The 22500-nt window shown below is 45.8% G+C and overlaps 1 protein-coding gene across 1 annotated transcript in view; it reads left to right on the forward strand.

Annotated features, from left to right (window-relative positions):
* Window positions 1–2353: 2353 nt before the first annotated feature.
* Window positions 2354–22500, forward strand: part of Gycalpha99B (guanylate cyclase 1 soluble subunit alpha 2) — a 130006-nt gene continuing 109859 nt past the window's right edge. Inside the window, exon 1 of the mRNA XM_076178357.1 lies at window positions 2354–2593. The gene's annotated coding sequence lies outside the window, so the exon portion shown is untranslated. The remainder of the gene's footprint in view (window positions 2594–22500) is intronic.

The following is a 22500-nucleotide window of genomic DNA, read 5'->3' on the forward strand; positions in this document are numbered from 1 at the left end:
TCTTGTGGAGAGAACGCTGAATAGGATCAACATCATGGAAACATGCCACATGCCCATATAGCCGGAGTTGACGTTCACGAATCATGAACTAGTAACAGGCCTTGGCTGAGTCTCACGACACAGCTCCTGTGATAACTTGTGGGTCTGCGAATGGGACTTGGTTCCATAGATGTCGAGAGGCCTCTATGTCGAGAGGCCTCTTCAAGCCAGCATTGTGTCCATGTTCAACAGCCATACAGGAAGACAGGGAGAAAAAGCAACTTGCAGATTCGTATCCTAGTCCACCTCCTGCATAAACGGAAATAGCACTATCTACCCTGAAGGGGATAATACTATTGCCAGTCTTTTTAAGTAGTTCTTGATATATATCATATATGTATATATCAGAGTGCCGTTATGCAAAACTATCATATGAGGGGCTTATTAAAGGTTGCCCGATGAGTACCACACCTGGGGAAAGTTGACATTTTGCTTATAGAATGTAGATTAAAAGAAATATATAAAAGTTAGAAATATTCAGTAAGGTCAATTTGAAGTAAGTAATTATGAACAGCGGATGTATATCTTAACGGTACATTTACATAATTTGAAAAGAGTCATCAAATGAGGAATGAGCTGTCTCGAAAATATGATTTCATCTGAGTCAATATTTTTAGACCCAAGAATAACTTCGCAATGAAAGAAAATAAATATATCACTTCTAATAATATTATAGAATTGTAGAAGATAGATTTACGATCAGATGCCCTTTTCCATAAAAAGATAATTTCATACATGAGCGTTAATTAAATCGGAAGGGTTTGGCATGTTTGAATAAAAGTAATGTTTTCTCTTGACGTGGCGTTCAGATAAGCTTGGATTTATGACACAGAAGTAAATTGGAACGTATTACCTCACGCTTTGGTTTTAAGAGAAAGAAAAATGAAAAACGAAAAAGAGAAAAGTGAAAATAAAAAGCAGAAAAATAGAAATAAAAAAGTAAGAGCGGCCTCGGGGCAGCTAAATGAGTATCTAATTAAATGTATTCTTGTGATTGATGTATATTTTCCAAATCGTTCTATTGGGTCCCCCCCTCCCCACTATGATCCGACCATTGCCTTTCCCTCATTACATCCGCCAGTGCAGACGAGACAACTTTGTTAGGGCTCCAGTTTGCTAACTCTCCCAGTCCAATCGTATTACCGTCCTCGTCAACAAGCATACAGAGGGATCTACTACTGCTACTACTACTACCACTACTACTACTACTACTACAACTGTTACTACAACTCCATTTCTGCCACCCATACCTCCACCACAACCATCAACCACAGCAACCACCAACAAGAACCAGCCCCACCACCACACCATCACTCCCAACACCATTACCAATAATAGCAACAACCACCATCCAAACAACCTGCCGCTAACCACCACCAACAACAATAACGACAAGAACACCACTATTACTATTAACAACAAAGACAATAACAACCACTACTAACCACCACCATGAACAACAACAACGACAATACCAAGAAGAGGAACAACAAAAACATTAACAACCACCAAAACCAAAAAATCCGCGACCACCAACGGTGTTATCTCTGCTTCTTTCATCTCCTCCGTCACCTTCGCCGTCTCCGCCTCCGTCGCCACCACCACCACTGCTACCACTATCACCGCCAGCGCCACCGCCTCCGCCTCCACCACCGCCTCCACCGCCTACGTCACCACCACCGCTGCCACCGCTGCTTCCACGACTAGACGGCGGCTCACACACACACACACACACACACACAAACACACACACGCGCACACGCACACACACACGTTTACACACACGCACACACACAAACACACACACACACGCGCACACGTTTACACACACACACATACACACACACACACACACGTTTACACTTACACACAAAGAGATGATGCCAGGTGTGCCTTTACTTAGGGACATTCTGTCCTTTTCGGAGGCCAAGTATCTCCCCCCCCCCACCTCCGATTTTCTATTTTTCTTTTTCAAGGACACGCTTCCCCCCCTCCCCCTCCCCCCGGTTTCATCTTGGCCAAAGGAAGAGCAGGAAATGGTTGTTACGTGCGACGAAATGTTTTCTACCGAGGACGAAACAGGTGATCGGGCCCGAAGGGGTTAAGGGCAGAACCAAAAGAGTCTTCGGAAAAGACAGACCCGGGGGTATGAATCACTTTCGTTGAGGTCCTCCCATCAAGCCGGCCTATTTTCTTTTCTCTCAGCCTCTCTCTCTGCCTCTCTTTTTATCATCTGTAAATGTCATGTTTTTACATCCTGACGCCTGGCAACCCTGCATCGTGACGTCGGCGTGAGCGGCAGTGTTCCCCTTGCCGTGGTGAGGGGAGGTTGTGGGTGCGGTGGCTTACGCCCCTCGGCAAGTGGCGCGCAGTAGCTGCTGCTGCCGTTGGGTTTCGGTGAGACGGACACACTTGGTGGCCGAGGTAGCCCCCACACCAACTACAGACCTCCTCCTCTTAGTCCTCCTCGTCGTCGTCCTCGTCGTCCTCGTCGAGAGCCACGGCGTCGTCTCTCGCTCCAACAACCCCTGGGAGTTCAGTCTCTCCGCGCAAAGTAAGTCAGATAGAGCATTTCGTCTCGAACTATTCGCCACACTTGACCTAGGATGCTCCATCCGCCCCTCTCTCTCTCTCTCTCTCTCTCTCTCTCTCTCTCTCTCTCTCTCTCTCTCTCTCTCTCTCTCTCTCTCTCTCTCTCTCTCTCTCTCTCTCTCTCTCTCTCTCTCTCTCTCCAGGCCTTCATTCCTTCCTCCTTTCCATCCCCGACCTCCTCCATCCGTTTCAGCCTCGTTCTCGTTCTCGTTCTCCTCCCGGCGTTATAACCGTTCTTCCTCTCGGTCGTTTTGATGTCCAGTTTGCCAAGGTTCCCCTTCAGGAGAGCCCCGCCTCCGTACTACATCATCATCATCATCATCATCATCATCATCATCATCATCATCATCATCATCATCATCATCATCGTCATCGTCATCGTCATCGTCATCGTCATCGTCATCGTCATCGTCATCGTCATCATCATCATCATCATCATCATCATCATCATCATCATCATCATCATCATCATCATCATCATCATCATCATCATCATCATCATCATCATCATCATCACAGCCTCCGCCAAGTAGACCACAGTACTCACTCTCCCTTGCTCCAGCTCCTGGTGGTGTCTCATCTCCTCCTCCAGTTCATCACTCCTTCTCCTCCTCCTCTTCCTCTTCCTACTTCCCCTACTCTTCCACTTCCCCCTTCTCTTCTTCCTCCTCCTTTTCCTCTCCCTCTTACTTCTCTACTCACTCCTCTTCCTCCTCTTGTCCATCATATTCCTCATCCTCCTCCTTCATTCATTCCTCCACTTCCTCCGTCTCTTCCTTTTCCTTCACTTTCCCCTCCTCTCCTCCTCATTCCCTTCCTCCTACTTCTCCTATCCTGTCTCCCCCTCCTCTCCTTATATCTCTTCCTCCTCTTCCTTATCCTTTCCTTCTCCTTCTTCTCTCCTTCCGCCTCTTCTTCTTTTCCACCTTCCTCTCCTTTTCCTCCTCCGCTTCTTTCTCCTCCTTTTCCACCTCCTACTCACCCCATATTCCTCCTTCTCCTCCTCTTCCACCTCCTACTCACTATATTCCTCTTTCTCCTCCTTCTGTTCCTCCATTTCTTCTTCCTCCTCTTGCTTCTCATTCCCCTCCTCCTCTTCTTCCATCTCTTTCTCATTTTCCTTCTCCTCATCTTCCCTCTCTCTCTCTCTCTTCCTTCACCTCCTCTTCCTTCTTTCTCCTCCTCCTCTTCCTCGTCTCTCTCCTCCTTTTCCTGCTCTTCTTCATCGCTTTCTTCCTCCACTTCCTTTTCGTCACCTTATTCCTCCTTCTCTTCCTTCTCTCTTTCTTCTCCTCCACCTCCCCTTCCTTTCTATCTTCCTCCTCCCCTCCTCTTCCTCCACTTCCTTTTCGTCACCTTATTCCTCCTTCTCTTCCTTCTCTCTTTCTTCTCCTTCACCTCCCCTTCCTTTCTATCTTCCTCCTCCCCTCCTCTTCCTCTTCCTTATATCTCTGCTCCTCCCCATCTTCCTGCTTCTCTTTTACCTTCCTCTTCTGCCTCCTCCTCCTCCTCTTCCTCCTCCTCCTCCTCCTTCTTGTCTTTCACGTCTTCCTCTTTACCCTGGTCTCATCCTCCTCCTTCTTTCCTTTCACATCTTTCTCTTCCTCCTCATCCTCTTTCTCCTCTTCCTCCTCCTGCTCACAAGATTCCTTCTCCTCTTCCTTTTCGTATTACTCTTTCTTCTTCTCCTCTTCTGCCTCCTCCTTATGCTCACGATATTCTTCCTCTTCCACCTCTTTTTCCTCCTCCTCCTCCTCCTCCTCCTCTTCCTCTTCCTCCTTCCTCCTCTTCTTGTTTCTGCTCCTCTTACTACTTCTTTTCCTCTCCTTCCACTGCCTCTTCCTCATCCTCTTCCTCCCCTCCTCTTTCTCTTTCTCTTACTTCTCCTTATTCTCCTTCTCTTCCTTTTCCTCTTCCTACTTTTCTCTATTCACCTCTTCTCCCGCCGCTTCTTCCTCCTCCTCCTCCTCCTCCTCCTCCTCCTCCTCCTCCTCCTCCCTCTCTTCTCCTTCGCCTTTACCTCCTTTTTCCTCCTCCTTCTCTCCTCCTCTTACTTCTATTCTTCCTCCTCTTCCTCTTCTTTCTCCTCTTCAAACCCTTTCTCCTCTTTCCCCTTCTTCCACCTCCTCCCTTTCCGCCTCCTCTTCCTCCTCTTTTCTCTTCCTTTTCGTCCTTTTCCTCCTCCTCCTACCCATCCAATTGTTCCTCCTACTCCAGTTTGTGGTCCTCCTCCACCTCCTCCTCCGCCACCTCCTCCTCTTCTTACTCCTCTTTCATCTCCTGCTCCTTCTCCTCCTCTTCCTCCTCCTCCTCCTATTTTCCTCTTTCCCCTTTATCTGCGTCTCTTCCTCTTCTTCCTCCTCCTCTTCCACCTCCTCTTCTTCTTCTCTTTCTCCTCTTCCTTTTTCTCTTTACCACTTCCCTTCTCCACCTTCTTTGTCTTCATTTTCTTCTCCTCCTCCTCCTCCTCCGCCTAGTTTTCCTCCTCCTCTTACTCCTCTTTTTTTTCTTCGTCACATTTCTTCTTCATTCTCCATCTTCTCTTCTTCCTCTTCCTCCTCCTCCTCTTCTTCATCCTAATCCTCCTCTTCCTCCTATGCTTCCTCTTCCTTTTCTTCCTCTTCCTCCACCTCTCATCTTTCTCCTGCTTTTCCTTCTCGCCCTCTTTCTATTTCGCCTCCTCTTCCTTCTCTTTTTCTCTTCCTTTTATCTCTTTACCACTTCCCTTCTCCACCTTCTTTGTCTTCTTTTTCTCCTCCTCCTCCTCCTCCTCCTCCTCCTCCTCCTCCTCCGCCTAGTTTTCCTCCTCCTCTTACTCCTCTTTTTTTTCTTCGTCACATTTCTTCTTCATTCTCCATCTTCTCTTCTTCCTCTTCCTCCTCCTCCTCTTCTTCATCCTAATTCTGCTCTTCCTCCTCTGCTTCCTCTTCCTTTTCTTCCTCTTCCTCCACCTCTCCTCTTTCTCCTCCTCTTCTTCCTTTTCCTTCTCGCCCTCTTTCTATTTCGCCTCCTCTTCCTTCTCTTTCTCTTCCTATCTCCTCTTCTCTTCCACCTTGTTCTCCTCTACCTCTTTACCCATCTCTTTCTCGTTGTCTTCATCCACCTTCTTCATATTTCTTCCTCCTCTTCTTTTTTCTCCTCTTTCTCTTCCTTCGTCTCCTTCTCTCCTTCCTCCTTTCCTTTTTTGTTGTTGTTGTTCTTTCTCCCTCTCTTCCTCATCCAGCTCTTCCTCTTTTTCCTCTTCCTCCTCCTCTCCCTTTCCTCTCTTCTCCTGTTCCTCAATCTCTTCTGCTCTACTTTCTCCTCTTCTCGTTTCTTCTCTTTATCCTCTTTCTCATCGTCTTCCTCATCCTCTTCTTCCTCTTCATTACCCTCTGCCTCCCCATCTTCTTCCTGTTTTTGTTCCTTGTCCTCCTCCTCTTCGTTATCCTCTTCCTCCTCTGTCTCCTCTTCCTTTTCTTCTTCTTCTTACCATTTCTCTTCATTTTTCTTTTCCTCTACCTCTCCGTCTTTCTTTTTTCTGCTCTTCTTCCTTATTCCTCCTCCTCCTCTTCCCCTTCTTCCTCTTCTTCATCTTTGTCCTTCTCCTCCTACTCCTCCTCCGCTTCCTTTTCTTCCTCTTCGTCCTCGTCCTCATGATCCTCCTCCTCTTCCTCCTACTCTTATTCCTCCTCTTCCTCCTACTCTTCCTCCTCTTCCTTTTCTTCCTCTTCGTCCTCGTCCTCCTCCTCTCCTTTTTGTTATCCCTCCGACGCCTCCATTACCCTCGTTCTTCCTTTCTGTCCTGACACCATTTTCCATTCGTCACTCTCTCTCTCTTTCTCTCTCTCTCTCTCTCTCTCTCTCTCTCTTTCTCTTCTTTCTCTCCACTCCCTCCCTCCCTCCCTCTGGCCTCCACTTCCATGGGCCACTTTCTCCTTGTTTGTTTGTTTGTTTGTTTGTTTGTTTGTTTTCCCCCCTCCCTCTCCCTCACCCTTCCCCTCTCCCTCTCCCTCCCCTCCTCCTCCTCCTCCTCCTCCTCCTCCCTCCCTCTTTATCGATCCTTTACCTTGTGTTTTCCTCATTGCCCAGCGCTCTCCTCAATGTCATCGCCGTCATCCTTTCCTCTTCTCTTTTCCTCCTCCTCCTCCTCCTCCTCTTCTCTCTTTCCTCCTCTTTCCCCCTCCTGCTTTACTCCCCCCCCCCACTCCCCCTCGGCCTTCCCCTCGGAATCCTGGTCCGATTCCCGGGGCCGGCCCTGGCCTTGTCTTACTAGGAAACAAAGTCTTAATCTCATCCGCCCGCCCGGTAGACGGCGTAGATGACCGAGGAAGCCAAGGCAACTTGGTTAGGAAACCAATTAAAAATCTACTTTCTAGTGGCAAAAAGTCTCGGCCAGGGGTCTGCCTGCCCCCCAAGGATTAAAATGGCCGAACGTAAACTTTCTCTCCCTTTCCCCCTCCCCCCCCTCCCCCCTCCTCTTCTTCTTCTTCTTCTTCTTCCTTCATTTCCTCCGTTTTATTCCGGTTCCCGAAAAGAACGTCTTTACGAGAAGGTCAAGAAAAGGAGTGAAGCAAGGAGGAAGAGAAGGAGGAAGAGAAGGAGGAGGAGGAGGAGGAGGAAGAGAAGGAGGAGGAGAAGGAGGAGGAGGAGGAGGAGGAGGAGGAGGAGGAGGATGAGGTGGAGGAGGTGTTGGAATGGAAGGAAGAAAAAGAAAGTGATGATAAATATGAATGAAACGAAGAGAAAGGAGAACCCATGGAAGGCGGTGGGGGGTGGGGGGCGGAGGAGAAGGAAGGAAAGAAGAGAGAGAGAGAGAGAGAGAGAGAGAGAGAGAGAGAGAGAGAGAGAGAGAGAGAGAGAGAGAGAGAGAGAGAGAGAGAGAGAGAGAGAGAGAGGGAGAGGAACCAATAGAAAGTGGTGAGACGGCCAAGGAGCGGAATGAAAGGCAGAAAGAGAGAGAGAGAGAGAGAGAGAAATCGTTGTGCAGTTGAATGAGAGGCCGACGAAGACTGAAAAGAAAAGAAAAAGAAAAAAGGAAAAAGAAAAGAGAAAAAGATGAAAAAGGAAGAAGAAGAACAAGAAGATGGAGCAAAGTTGCGAGAGCATGGAGGCGATGGAAATAGTTGATCTGGATGTGATTGTGGATTGAATGGGGGGGGAGGGGGTGGCTGAGTTGGGAGGATGGATGCGAGAAAAGGATGGGGGGGAGGGGGAGGGGCTCGCCTGCTTCCCCCTAAGCCCCCCATCCCCCAACCCCCACCATGGCCGGCTCTGTTGCATCGTAAGAGGGAGGGAGGGAGGGAGGTAATGCTCCTCTCCCACTCCCCCTCCCCCTCCCACTCCCATTTTCTCTCTTACGCTCTCTCTTGCTCTTTGCTCTCTCTCTCTCTCTCTCTCTCTCTCTCTCTGTATGCTTGGATGTTTCCTCCCTTCTTTTCGGCTCTCCCCCCCCCCACCAGCAGCGCCGTCGTCGTTTCCCCCCCTCCCCCTCTCCCCCTCTGTGTCTCGCGTCGTGGGCGCTCTCCTGGGGGAGGATGTCGGGTTGGATCGCTCCTCTCTCGCTCCCACCCCAGCCTTCCGTCTTCAAAATCCATCTATGGGGTGCAGCCCCGACGGGCTGACACTCGGTCCCCACAGCCAGGAAACAATTCCCACACTGAGACGAAACAGAGAGAGAGGTCCAAGGTCTCTTCCCGGGAAGATCGATGAGGATCCTTGCCGGCCACCGGGGGGCTGCGGGTTCTCAGTCAGTCAATTTCGGGACTATGATTACCATCGATATTATTACTATCATCATCATCTTCATCATCACCATCAACATGATTTATACTGTATCATCGTTATTATTTTAGTGTTTTATCGTTATTATCATCGTTATTATCATCTTTATTATCATCATTGTTATCATCATCATCATCGTCATAATCATCATTAGTCATCATTATCATTAATTATCATCATTATTATTATCATTATTTTTAATATTATTAATGTTATTATTAATATTATTATAATTATTTCTATTATTATAATTTTCAATATTATTACTATCACTATTATTATCGTTACTATTGTTGTTATTGTTGTTATTATTATCATTATTGTTATTATTGTTTTTTGTTATTGTTACTGATGTTACGTTTTTGTTATTGATAATGATGTTGCGAATGTTATTGTTGTTATTGTTATTGTTGTTCACAAGTATGAAACCGCCAAAGGATTACAAAGGTGGAGCATACCGACAGGAGACCTTTTGGTCCATACCTAGGTCGGATGCGAAAAAAAATCAAAATGATAATAAATGAATAAATGATAATAATAATAATGATAATAATAATGTGCACACCAAGAATATTTCTATAAACACGCAGAGCACAATATATGAACACGCAGAGCACAATATTATTATCATTGTTACTGTTGTTATTGTTATTGTTAATGATACTCTTATTTCCATCGTCGCGTTTCCACACACTCTTGCTCCTCGTTCCATTTCCCCCACCGCCGCCGCCGCCGCCACCGCCGCGGATCCCGCTCTCCCCTCTCCTCTCCACAAGCGCTCTCCTTTCCCCCACAGGCACACTCATCCCCCCACTTAAAAAGCCCTCCCCCTTCCCCCCTCTCCCCCCTTCCCCCCTTCCCCCCGTCCCATAGCTTCGTCCCTTCCCTTCCACTCGTTTGTGCCATTTACTCTTCCGCTTCACTTCCCTCTTTCCCCCCTTCCCCCCTTCCCCCCCAGGCGTCCCTGTTCGTCCCACTGGGCTTCTCACACTGTGGTCAACGTCGCCCGACTTGTTTTATGGGGTCGTCACGTTTGGGGTCCCATAATTTGAGAGAGTGAGGGAGAAAGAAGGAAGGAGAGAGAGAGAGCGCAGTGTCTTCCTTCAGAATCCTGTGTGGGTGTTGGAGGCCAAAGGGCCATTTGCCGTCTTTACTGCCTTCCCCCCTCCCCCTCCCCCACCCCCCTTCGCGAAGAAACGTGTCCCTGATCTAAACAGTTTCTCCTAAAACGTTCGGTAAGCGTTTGCTTTCGAGAATAAGAGCTGCTGCTTCACCACGCCTCGCCTCTTCCCCACAGCAGAAGCATTCTTCGGGAGACCGCCGGACGCTGCCGCCATTTCCTCCCCACCTCCCCTCTCCCCCTCCCCCCCCACGCCCTGAAGGAGGAGGATCAATCAATAAGTGGGGACAACCAGCGTGACGGCTCATAGCCTCACTCGCCCTTCTCCAGCCTTGTGCATCACTTCGAACAAGTGCGAGGAACTTCTGGCCCATCTCCGCTCGCCGCTTCCAGGGAGGCAAGCGCCATTTGTCTGACTTAACCAGGTTCCAGCGCTGACGATCTCCCCTCCCCCCTCCGGGCTTCCTCGACGTTCGATTACCTCTCGCAGAACCTGAGGGCCCCACGTCGTGGCTGCAGTGCCTCAGCTGGCGTTCGCCGATAAGGCAGGCTACCTGGCTCATTTCTGCATTCAGATGCGGCATCAAAGCCTCGATGAGAGTCTAACTCTCCTAGAACAAGACAAAAGTTCCAAGAGCGCTGAAGATGCGGATTAGATTTGGTTGTGCAAGGGAACCAGAGATTCAGGAACAAACTATAACCAACTCGATCATTCCCAGTCGTCCAGAAACTTCCGAGAGTTCAGCCTTCTTCCCGTGATCAGCAACTTGCATTTGGGTTTAGTTCAGATGCATTCCAAAACCCATAATTTTACGAAAACACCGTGATTTCTATGGGGTTCACCGCCTTATTGAATGGTTCTGCGAGTGAGAATGAGTACGATCATAAGCCCATGTTATCGTAGCGTTTCCACTCCCTCCTTCTCCTTCTGGCATTTCCCTGATGCCAGTCACGTATCCAACCAACAGTCACAGTTCTACTCGTCGATGCTCGGATTCCAGTGCACTACAACAGCACGATACCTAGTGCAGTCGCGCCACCTTGGCCCAATCACAGGAACACGGACAAACATATGTAAACATTACCCACAAACAGAGCTCAGGCTAACACGCAGCCAAACAGGATCCTTGCTTACCTCCCCCCGCCAACCAGAGACCCAGCTCGGTAGGACAGACAAGGCACAATTCAGCAGATTTCGCTGAAATCATCACACACCAACGAGGACATGACAACATAGGTGAGGCGACACAACAGGCGACATAATAAACACACACACACAAACACACACACACACACACACACACACACACACACACACACACACACACACACACACACACACACACACACACACACACACACACACACACACACACACACACACACACACACACACACACACACACACACACACACACACAAACATTCTCACTGATTGTACATCACTGGCAACACTCCCACACAACTACAACATGTCTGGAGTTGAGGTCCTCTTCTGGCAAAAAGAGGCCCGTGAGGTCAACCGGTTCCCTGTGTTACTCCGGTGCTATGTATCAGTAACGCCGCGAGGCAGACCGGCAGTGACATCATCAACTCAATCCATTCCACCACTGAAGAGTTGAGGAGCCAAGACAGACCCTTAACTCACCCCGGAAGGCAACGCCTCCTCACTTCACTGACTATTCAGTGTCTAATTGGTGTAAATGAATCTGATAATCAGACACCGTCATAAAGTTGGCATAAACATGGAGTAGCTTCGCCCGAACTTCGAGTCTGAGTTCGACGAGAACGCCGCCTGGGAGCAGGGACTTGTGAATTCCATGAATATGAGGCCGGGCTGTTGGGTGAACGCAGGCTCGCCACGAACACACGAGTGGAAACCTTATCAGCAATACTTAGCAATTCCGCCTCCACAGAGAATACAGTCGTCGGGGACCCTTATCCTCCCAGAATGGGGTTTCGGAACCACGTCTCTGATTTGTTGGGATGATACAAAGTTGCTAGAAACACCCTGTTTGGCGATGTCATTCCCCGAATCTTAAGCAGCTCCCCGTTAACACTACAACAACAACAACAACAACCCCACCGCCCGGCTCTTTGTCCCCTCCCTCCCACACCACCACCACTACCATTCTGCCAATGTCCATCACGATTTCTGTCAGGGTCGTCTGCTGATTTCGGGGTCTGGAGAGGGCAGCGCGACACCGGTGGCATTTCACCTCACGTTATTAACAACTTCTTGAAGTATCCTGTCCATATTGATCGAGCCTCATCTGCCCTCGTCACCACATTTGCATCACAAATAGGAGTCCAGCCGTGGCGCTGATTGGGAGCCCGAACGCTAGAGGGGAGTCTAGGTGGAATGAAAATTGTTTTCACGAGGTAGGACTGCATTTTCAGCAACCTCTCTTGCACAATTTCCCCGATCAGTTCGTATTTTATTTCTCCTTTTAGTCCAACGTACCGGGTAACTGTGCCTCCGGCTCCGATCGGTGAAAGCCGATGTCTCCTCCGACATATTTCCTGACCTTGAATTAGGTTTGGCTTCCAGAAGTCCCCGGCTTCAATCACAATTTCCCTCTTGAAGACGCTCCACGCTTCCTCGGGGCCTTCGAGAATGCCACATCACGAAACGATTCGAGGATGCTAATGATCTCATTCTGGAGTTTACCTCCTGTTCAAGTTCAGAGGTATCTAAGGTTTCGGGCGCAGGATTAATGTAGCCAATCTGGTTAATTCCAAACGACTGCGCGTTCGGAAACCACCCGCGTTTCGACGAGTGTCGACGAGGACATGGTCGATCTAACGCCACGCTCGGCTGCTTCTAGAACACGAGGACGGACAATGCAGGTCACCACGAACCAGCAACCCTAACTGCTCTGGACTTGTGAGCCAAAGTGCTTCAAGCGAGAGGGGCAGCCCCCTCAAGTGTTTTCCCTCCATCGGTCCAGCCCACAGTATTTGCCCCTCCTGAACCTGTGTGCTGTTACCCTTGCCGCAGGAAACAAAAAAGTGAGGTGCATACGCTACGAGGCGCTGAGTAGCTGCGGCCGAAGCAGTCACCTTTGCCCTATCCATGTTGGGGCAGGTCGTAAACAGTCGCTGTTGGGAATCGGAGAGAAGTGGAGGATTCGAACCCACAACTAAGCGAATGCGAGACCATCACGCTTACGATAACGCCACCAGCGGGCACACACAGGAAACCCAACAACACTGTTATTCGTATACCATCTCTGGAAAGGGAGATGCTTCTACGCGTGGGACGTCGGGGTGCCTGGAAAGACCAGCACCTTCCAGCGGTGCACCGAATGCCACCACACACTAAACCCGGTCCTTCGAGGTTCCCGGGACCTGCTGGGTTCAAACTGACTGTCAGATTTGTTTGTGTCACGCGTCACTCATACCCTGGAGACTCATTTTTCGAGTATGTTTTTTCTTAAAGAAGTGGAGGTGGGGGGGGGGGTCTTAAGTACCTGGGGTCGCATGTGGAGAGGTGAAAGGAGAAGTAGATGAGTAGATGGCGTTTTTCTTAGGGAAGTGGGGGATCTGGAGAGGAGAAGTGGATGAGGAGGTGGATGATGAAGTAAAGGAAACAAGTCAATGTTTGTGCGGAATGTAAAGTGTGATGGGAAATAGGCATTTGGGGATAAATGCAATGAGAAGGTAGTATGAGGGCGTGACTGTACCCTGTGGAGGAGAAAGACTCGGAATATAATGAAGAAAGAGAGGAAGAGACAAGGTTTTTGGATCGAGTAAGCAATGTAGAGGCGAGGCAGAGAACGAAAGGGGGAAGGGACCCGTCGGATAGGATAGATCAGTACTGAGGTGGTTTGGAAAGAATGAATGAGGAAAGACTAGCAAAGAGAATCTGGAAAGAAGTAAATGGAATGAACTTGAGGGAAGGACAGATAATGGGATAGATGGATGTGGTCAAGAGGGTTTTTGGATGCAAGAGGAATGTCTGCCGAGTAGGGAAGAGAGTGAGAGAGAGAGAGAGAGAGAGAGAGAGAGAGAGAGAGAGAGAGAGAGAGAGAGAGCGGAGAGAGAGAGAGAGAGAGAGAGAGAGAGAGAGAGAGAGATGAGATAAGCAAAATGAGGGAGACTGTGAATGCAAGAACTGATGACGCGGCGGCTGGAAGGGATAGTCTTCTTGTCTGCTTCACGAATGACGTCGACTGAATGAGGAGAAGGTGAGGCGGGGGTCGTCAAATGAAAAAGTAATAGAGGTCAAGCCAGGTCCGGCTGTTGACCCCTGCTGTGGAAGAAGGGCTGTGCCTTTGACCTGAGCGCTGTGGCGCGGGGGAAGAGGTCACTTTATCCTGGAGGCGCTGATGGGGGCGGAGAGGTTGAATGAGGTCGATTTGGGTATGATGTATATGTTTCGGCTCGACCAAGTTCCCTTATAAGGGGAAATGGACCGTTAAATGCGGATTACGGAGATGCGAAACAGGCATATGGCCAGCAGGAAAAAGTCTGTTCCACTAAGTGATGTAATTTAAGTTGACCCCCATACGGTGGGTTCTTGTTTGAGGTTAATTATAAAGAATGGGACGTTCTGATGTAAAAAAAAAAAATTGTAGTGTAGAAAACGCAGTATGTATTTCTGACAATTCACTTTTAAATACATCACGATTCAACCAGACATACATAGTATTGTTGTTTATTCCTGCTAAAGTAAATCCTCTTCGCTTTATTGGAATACTCGAACCAACAAACATGTTCATATAAATATTTTCTCAATGTTGGAACATTCATACCAGAACAACGTGCATAAAAAAATATAAATGTTTCATATGCTTATCAATTACCGTAACAGTATATAGCCAGGGTATTATATTTTCAAACATACCTTAATCTTAGCATTTTGCATTTTGCATGAAAAAAACTCTGTATGCACCGCTATTAGCAGAGGTTAGTAATAATTAACAGCGGCTTGAATTATGCGCCACAATATTGGGAGCAAAATGGAAATTTTACCCAAGTGCCTTGCCCTTAATTCATGTGTGTGTGTGTGTGTGTGTGTGTGTGTGTGTGTGTGTGTGTGTGTGTGTGTGTGTGTGTGTGTGTGTGTGTGTGTGTGTGTGTACGTATACACCAGGATGTGTGTGCGGGTGTGTGCGTGTGTACGAGTCATGTGTGTGTGTGTGTGTGTACGCAGAATTGGCACAGAAACTGCCCTCTAAACTGGGGAAATGGGAGACACTGTATAATCCCCACCGATTCCATAGGAGTTGAGAGGCCATCACGCTGCACCACGTCTGTATTCCAGCTGCTCTTACCAAAACTATACATGAATCTATTTTTCATCATTGCATTGGGTACGTTTACATGGCAGACGAATCATACATACATATACCAAAGGCTTTTCCCTCTTACACGGGAGGTAGCCAAAAGACAAAGGCATAGAAACTACTCCCACACATTCCATCTCTAACATACTCCACTCCCCTCCACCCTCTTCCCTCCCTCTTATTTTGGCACCTGCATCCTGTCCACTACCCTGGGTTAGAAGCAGTGTCGCAAAACACAGCACATCCACAGCAAGGCCGCTTCATTAATTCGGCGACCCCCACCCCGTCTCCGCCGAATCACAAAAATATATTATACGACTTGAGAAGTAAAAGCAAACACTGAATGGGTCATTACAGAGGCAGGTGTTGCTGTGATGCATGCGCGCGCGTGGTAACATATTTTCTTTTACCATGTACTGTAAGATTTTTATTTGATTTATAATATTTTGAATAATTTTATTGAGAATTTGAGATTCATACATACACAAATGCAGAGATACATAAATATGTATGTATGTATGTATGCATGTATGTATGTATGTATGTATGTATGTATGTATGTATGTATGTATGTATGTATGTATGTATGTATGTATGTATGTATATATGTATGTATGTATATATGTATGTATCTATATATGTATGTATATATGTATGTATCTATATATGTATGTATGTATGTATGTATGTATGTATGTATGTATGTATGTACGTACTTACGTACGTACGTATGTATGTATGTATGTATGCATGTATGTATGTACGTACGTACGTATGTATGTATGTATGTATGTATGTATGTATGCATGTATGTATGTACGCATGTATGTATGTATGCATGCATGTATATACGTATGTATGCATGTATACATGTATGTATACATATATGTATATATATATATATATATATATATATATATATATATATATATATATATATATGTATGTATGTATGCATGCATGCGTGGAGCCTTTCTGATAAAGATATTAGGATATAATATCAATTTTGTGGTAACATTTATATCATGACGAGATCACACTGAACAAAATTTACAATATGAGATGCAGATTGCTTTATATATAAGATTAATGAAAATGCAATGGAAACTGCACATATTATTATGATCACATACCGAAAAAGATTGTGTTCACTTTTGGAGCTGTATTAATTAATTCCTAATTACCCACTTGAAACCTGAATATATGACTATGATACCGGTCAGATATCGGCACTTCCTTGGCATCGGTGGCATGGGTATCGGTATCGGCCCAAATGCTGGTATTTTGGTATCAGCCTTGTCATCGGACAAAGTTTTGTTATCGTCCCGTCCGTAGTGACATGGCAGTTACACGTGGTACGTCAAGCCCTGATGAGTTCTTTTAGGTCTTCCTTGCTCAGTAATCTTGGCTCACCCATACGCACATATTAACGCATACCACAAACCCTCCTGACATATACTGCATGCAATGAGTTTGTTTTTATACAAATGTACATGCCTCCCACACTAATATCTGCGTATGTATTGCATGTGTATGTCCGTATGTGCATTTATTCAACTGCGTTTATGTAACAGGCCTGTAGCTAGGCTCGTGGGGACCCGTCTGTATCTCGAGATCTTTAATTTTGCCTATGTCTTCGACTTAAACCAAGAAATGATGCATCTGCATTGAAAATTGTTTCTTGGCGTCTTTCAGACACTTAATTTCTTAGGTTCCTTGATAGGTCTTCTCTCATATTCTTTCGTCCCATCTTGATGCGTCTCTTTTGTTCGTCTTTTACCACACTTTGCATAGTTCTAAGTGATCATGTCACCTCTTTATTTTCGCGTGGGGAATCACAACTTGTCTAGCTTCCCCTCCCACGATCTGTCAGTTAAGCTAAGAATAATTTCAGTGTTAGCCTCTTTATTCTCTCCATTTGTTTTTTTCTTCTGTGTGGAGATTACACCACGACCATCCATTTCAGTTTGGACAGAATAAGATTTTCATTGAGTTTCCTTCATCTTATTTTTGTCAATACTGTGATACGCAACTCGTATTCCTCAAATGCCCAGGCTGTTTTTCGGGTGACAATTGACCTATAACCAAGATTCTTAGGTCTCTTTCTTCCTTTGTTTTAATAATTGTTTCATCTCCCATTGTACAACTCCGTGAAGATCTCCCTCCCTTTCTTTGACCAGTTCCCAAAGTTTTGCATTTCTTCGCATCTAATCTAATTTCCCCCTCCTGGATCTAATCATAACTATTTCTGTAATAATTTACAGTCTTCTTAATTGTTTCTACTCTTTTCCACGATTTCTGCGTCTACAAATGGAATAGCGTCATTATATGTTCTACCCATCATATCGTACATTAAGAGTGCTGCAGGTGCCAGCACTGAGCTGTGTGGGACCCCACTAGTCACTTCGCTTCTATCTGACTTCCCATCCTTCAGCCTATCTTATACGTTTGATCATGGATTAGCTCAATTATTCTAGTTTGAAGATTCCTTCCATACATCTCAGTTTATCATTGACAAATCTCTTTCCATCTCCCGCATACCTTATCCTTCTTTTATACAAGAACATAAGATTAGAGGAGACAGCAAGAGACCACTAGGCAGTTCCATGTCCTTTACCACCTGCCATACCTATCCATAAAGTTATCTAATGTTCTCTTTAAAACAATCAATTGTTTCAGTGCTCTACATGGCGCTCACACCTGTTAATTCAATCCCTCTTTTCGAGACCCTTTCTCACCCATTCTTGGCACATGCTTTTTCCACACCCGTCCCGTAACATCTCAGGAAGATTTTACATTTCTCCTGTGCTCCACGCGTCTCTTTGAACTCCTTCCAGTATATTTCTTCAGATATCTTCTTCAGTCCTGAAGTTTGCTTTGGCAGAGTTGTTTCTCCCTTGTCTATATGACCCGACACTTGGTTCTGCTTATTCTACTGCCATGAGGACTTCGAGAATTATATGAGCGTTTTTACCTGCAGGGTACTGTCTTTCTATAAATTCGATAACGCCGGGTTCTTTCTTTAGCAGTAGATGAAATTGTGTTGGTGTATATTTATCTCTAAATCTAGTTTCTTTGAACTGTTGTGTCATTATATTGTTTATTACCATATCTAGCTGTGTATTGCCCCTCCCAATTAACCTATTCACAATTAAAATCTCTCACCAGGTTTATATTTTCTTTTCAACAGAAACTCTCATATTCATCCTCACTCTACGCACTTACGTGGGGCATAGTTTTTGCAAATTCCCCTTTATCAGCTTCCCTCTTCAGCTACCGGTATCTTCGTATTCATTGCTTCAGCTTTATCTTCTCCCAGTACCTCCTCATCTACCCTTATGTTGTTCTACGCCGCTACCATCTCTCCTCTTTTTCTCCTTTAAAGCTTTGCCACAAATTGTACTTTTGTTCTCTCACGCGGGCAACAAGACTTCCATTCAGCTTAGTCTCAGCGAAACGCGTTATATCTGGCTCTTTCTTCCTTAAATAGCCATTGATCTCCAACAGGCCGATACGAATCCGTCTACATTTATATCCCGCTCTCAAACACCTCACTCTATCATTTTCCCCTTTTTTTTCTCATCCGCAATTCTTCCCTCTTTCGATATCACTTTCAGTTTCTGTAGCACTTAGTAAAAACGGCCTTTTCCCGGTACGAACGTGTGTATCTACTTAATTGCAGTATACAAGGAAGGAATAACACTCGTGTGTGTGTGTGTGTGTGTGTGTGTGTGTGTGTGTGTGTGTGTGTGTGTGTGTGTGTGTGTGTGTGTGTGTGTGTGTGTGTGTGAGTGTGTGTATACGCGCACGCGTGTGTGTATGTATGTGTGTGTGTGTTTATCTAGTTATGCTGTGCTGGAGTTGAGGCAGGCTCCCGTTGCCTTTTCCTCATATCTGCTTTAGCCCAACCAACCAACAAACCAACCAACCAGCCAACCAACCGACCAGGACTGGACATTGCTCGCTCGCACTACCACAGCGCCTAAGCCATTCCAAAGCTCCATACATACAGTACAGTATGTATGGAAAGTTATACTTCTTTTACCTCTTTGTTGCACATTGCTTTCATTATTTCGTAACCACGTTATCTATTTTTGTGTGTGCCTGCGTGTGCATGTGGGTGCACGTATGTATTTGCATGTTTTTGTGAATGAGTGAATGTGTTTGTGTGTATGTGCGTGTACATGTTTTTGTTTGTGTTGGATTATCATATACAGGAAAAAAACTTACGCTTGTGTCCCCTTTGTATATCTCCATTGGTCAACTTGTTTTATTTATTTTTTCTTACTGGACTATTTCTACATCCAGGTTATTCCGCAAATCGATACATCTGTATAAACAAATGCATTCCTCTATATCCATCTAGAACAGTATCTTTTTCATTTTGTATCCTTGGCCTTTTCTTGTTTTCCCGTTCCATACCACGAGATACTGATCAATTTCGTCAATCCTTTCAATGTTCTGAACAGAGCAATCATGTCATTCCTCTCTATTTCCCTTTAATGAGGGCAGGGCCACATCTTCTGAGCTTTCCTTTATAACAGGAATTTGTGAGCTGGTGGTGTAGTTGGGAGCGTGCTGGTCTCGCATTCCCACAGCTTTGAGTTCGAATCCCGATTCCCAGGAACGACTGTTACTTGCCCCCAGGAGTCCAAGCGCGTAGGTCAAAGGTAACGGCTTCAGCCGCAGCTACTCAGCACCTCCTGGCGTAGGCTCCTCGCCTTCTTAATCTAAGTTGGGCGCCATTGTAATTGTTGTTGTGTATTCTGCTATTTCTATGAACGTTATGCGTGGTGACCATATCACTGCTACGTACTTGAATCCAAGCTGGATTGGGCTCCCCAATTCTCTCTTGACCCTTTGTTTATGTAGTCAAATGTAACTCTCTATTCGTCTACATCTTGTGTGTCTTCAACAGTCTTGTTGATACATTTTTCGGATGACTAATTCTCCACAACCGACATTCCCTCATCCTTTTCTCGCTTTCTTGATTGTTTCATTTCCCGTCGAATAATTCAGCGGTGGCCTCCTTTGCCAATTTCTAATATTTTACGCTTTTTGCACTGAAATTAATATTCCAATCTTAGCTTCAATCGCAAATCCTGTCTAGAGCTTCCTTAAGTAATTGATTGCCTTCTTCACCCATTCTCCTTACAAACTTTGCATCATCTACACATAGATCTGTGTTATTATTCGTCCCATCTATCTTGTCACTTAAATAATTGAAGGACATCAAACCTATTAAGTCCTCTTGTGTGTTCTAATTTCCACATCAGTCAGTTGTAAGACGCTTTGTCTAAGACCTTCTCCAGGTATACGCACAATCCACTCAACCGTTTTAAGTAGTATGTTGATCCCTCTTGAGTTAAAAGCTTAACAGATCTGAGATATATGACTTTATTTTTTAATTTGAATTGGATCTTTATCAAGATATCTATTTCTAGATATTTAGACCCTCTGTCTTTCGTAATTGCTTACAAACTTGCTGGTATGTCGCCTTCCCTAAATCTTGTCTTTTCTTTGACTCACTGGGTGATTACGTGTATCATGTGAGTGTTTCTGTGTTTTAACTCATCTTTTGCCCTGGACTATTTACAGTCTCAGTTTACGTCCTCTTGTTGCTTTCGATCCCTGTAAGTTTTGTATTTCTTTTCTGGCATCTCTCTAGCTTTTCCTTTTCCAGTTTGAAAATGCCCTCTTTCGGGCCTCCTAACTTCAGTAACACCACTGAATTCCCCAGGGTGAGTTTTATGTGTTATATGATCAATATTTTGGCTGGATATTACTTGATGCTTGCATACCATCCACATACTCTTTTGTGTTCGCCATGCGCTTGGTCAGTTTGAGGATTTAAAAGCTGTTAAAACTGCACTCTAGGTTATATTACTAATCTCATTATCTGGTTATCTCCTATATACGTTAAAATGCAAATTCTAACATATAGCTCGATATAATATTTTTGGCTTCTGTCACAGACTTTGTCTAGACCTGACGGAAATGTTTTTGTTGAAATCTTATCTGTTGTTATCATATGCAGTTTGATATTCACTGATTTATCCATGTGCCTGGCTATTTTTTTCAACATGTAACATCACCGATATCGTTGAGGCTCCCTTGCCGGATCATGTCGTTCTATTCTTCTTGGGTTATCGTTCCCCTGGGGTTGATGTGTATTTCTATGTATTTGTACTCACACACAAACACACACACACACACACACACACACACACACACACACACACACACACACACACACACACACACACACACACACACACGACTCGGTGGCGCGGTTGGTAGAGTCCCAGACTGTCAGTACGGCGGTGCTGGCGGTACCTGGTTCGAATCCTGCCCAGGGCTGAAATTATTTCAGTATCGCTGTGCTTCGAGTCGTTACTCCAACTCTCGTGGGCGGGGAGTTGGGTGTGTGTGTCTGTGTGTAAGGTCATAGCATTACTTATAGATTGGTCATACGAGCTCTGAGCTCTCTTCCGGGAGGGAAATAGCTGTCGATCACGAGTCCAACACGTGATACAAAGACCAAGGTGAATCACGCACATACGAAGCTTACGCATAGGAGACGTCAGACGACAGCAACTTTTGACCTAAGAACAGTGGATGAGCAGGGGAACTCAGAAGAAGAAGAAGAAGAAACACATGTCATCAACCCTAGATTCCCACAGGGATATGGACGGGCGAGGAGGACAAATGAGGTGATTCCGTAGAAGTTCGGGAGAGGAGGGGCCGGGGAGGTGGAGGGTAGGGGGGCTGATTCCTGATCGAACTGCGATTACGTTTCTGAGCTTCTTTTCTCCTGGGTTTAAATCGGGAACTCTTGCTCTTCGGCCATTTAGGAAAATGGTTCGCGTGTTCTCTCTGTGCGCCCCCCGTTGTTCCGCTTATTGTCTGCGAAGAGGAAAGTAATAACTGCTGTAAATAAAAAAAGTTCTTTAATATTTCAGTGGAAAGTTCATATTTGCCCTCATTGTTTTCAATGTCGGGGACGCAAACTCAATAAGCGGTGCTTTGGTGCATGAGAGTCTGCTTGCTGCAGATGCAAGATGAAGAAAGAACGCGAAGAAAGAACGCGAAGAAAGAACGCCGGGGGCAAATCATACGCTGAATGTAGAACAAATTGCATATATTGAGGAGGAAGAGGAAGAGGAAGAGGAGGAGAATGAGGAGGAGGAAGAGGGGAGGAGAAGGAGGAAGAGGAAGAAGAAGAGAAAGAAGAAGTAGGAGGACATCAAAGCTCATCCCACAACCGTATCGGTTTCATCTCGTAGCGACCTTAGGGCGTGATACAGCGCAAGATTTTTTCATGTTATGCGCATGCGCAAGCTCGCTGGTGGCTACCCGTGTGACCGAATCGCGCCTTTTTCCCAGAAACCCGTTCTAAGGGACATGCGCAAGCTCGCTGGTGGCTACCCGTGTGACCGAATCGCGCCTTTTTCCCAGAAACCCGTTCTGAGGTCCCAGGTTCTATCCCGGTCCGTTGTTGACCTTCCACTGGTCATTCCAAATTCAACACGAAGCCAAAATAAATTGTTAACCTTTTGTATTCATACTTGTGAAATATACAGAATAAACCGGTAAACAAAAAACGTAGTGGAATTTTTACATTGGAAAAAATGAATGATGACATTTATACAGGTTGATTGGAAGCTTATTCACTTCGGGCAAGAATGAGATGAT

This window comes from Oratosquilla oratoria, chromosome 3, assembly GCF_046742065.1.
Source record: "Oratosquilla oratoria isolate Oo_2021 chromosome 3, ASM4674206v1, whole genome shotgun sequence".
NCBI lineage: Eukaryota > Metazoa > Arthropoda > Malacostraca > Stomatopoda > Squillidae > Oratosquilla > Oratosquilla oratoria.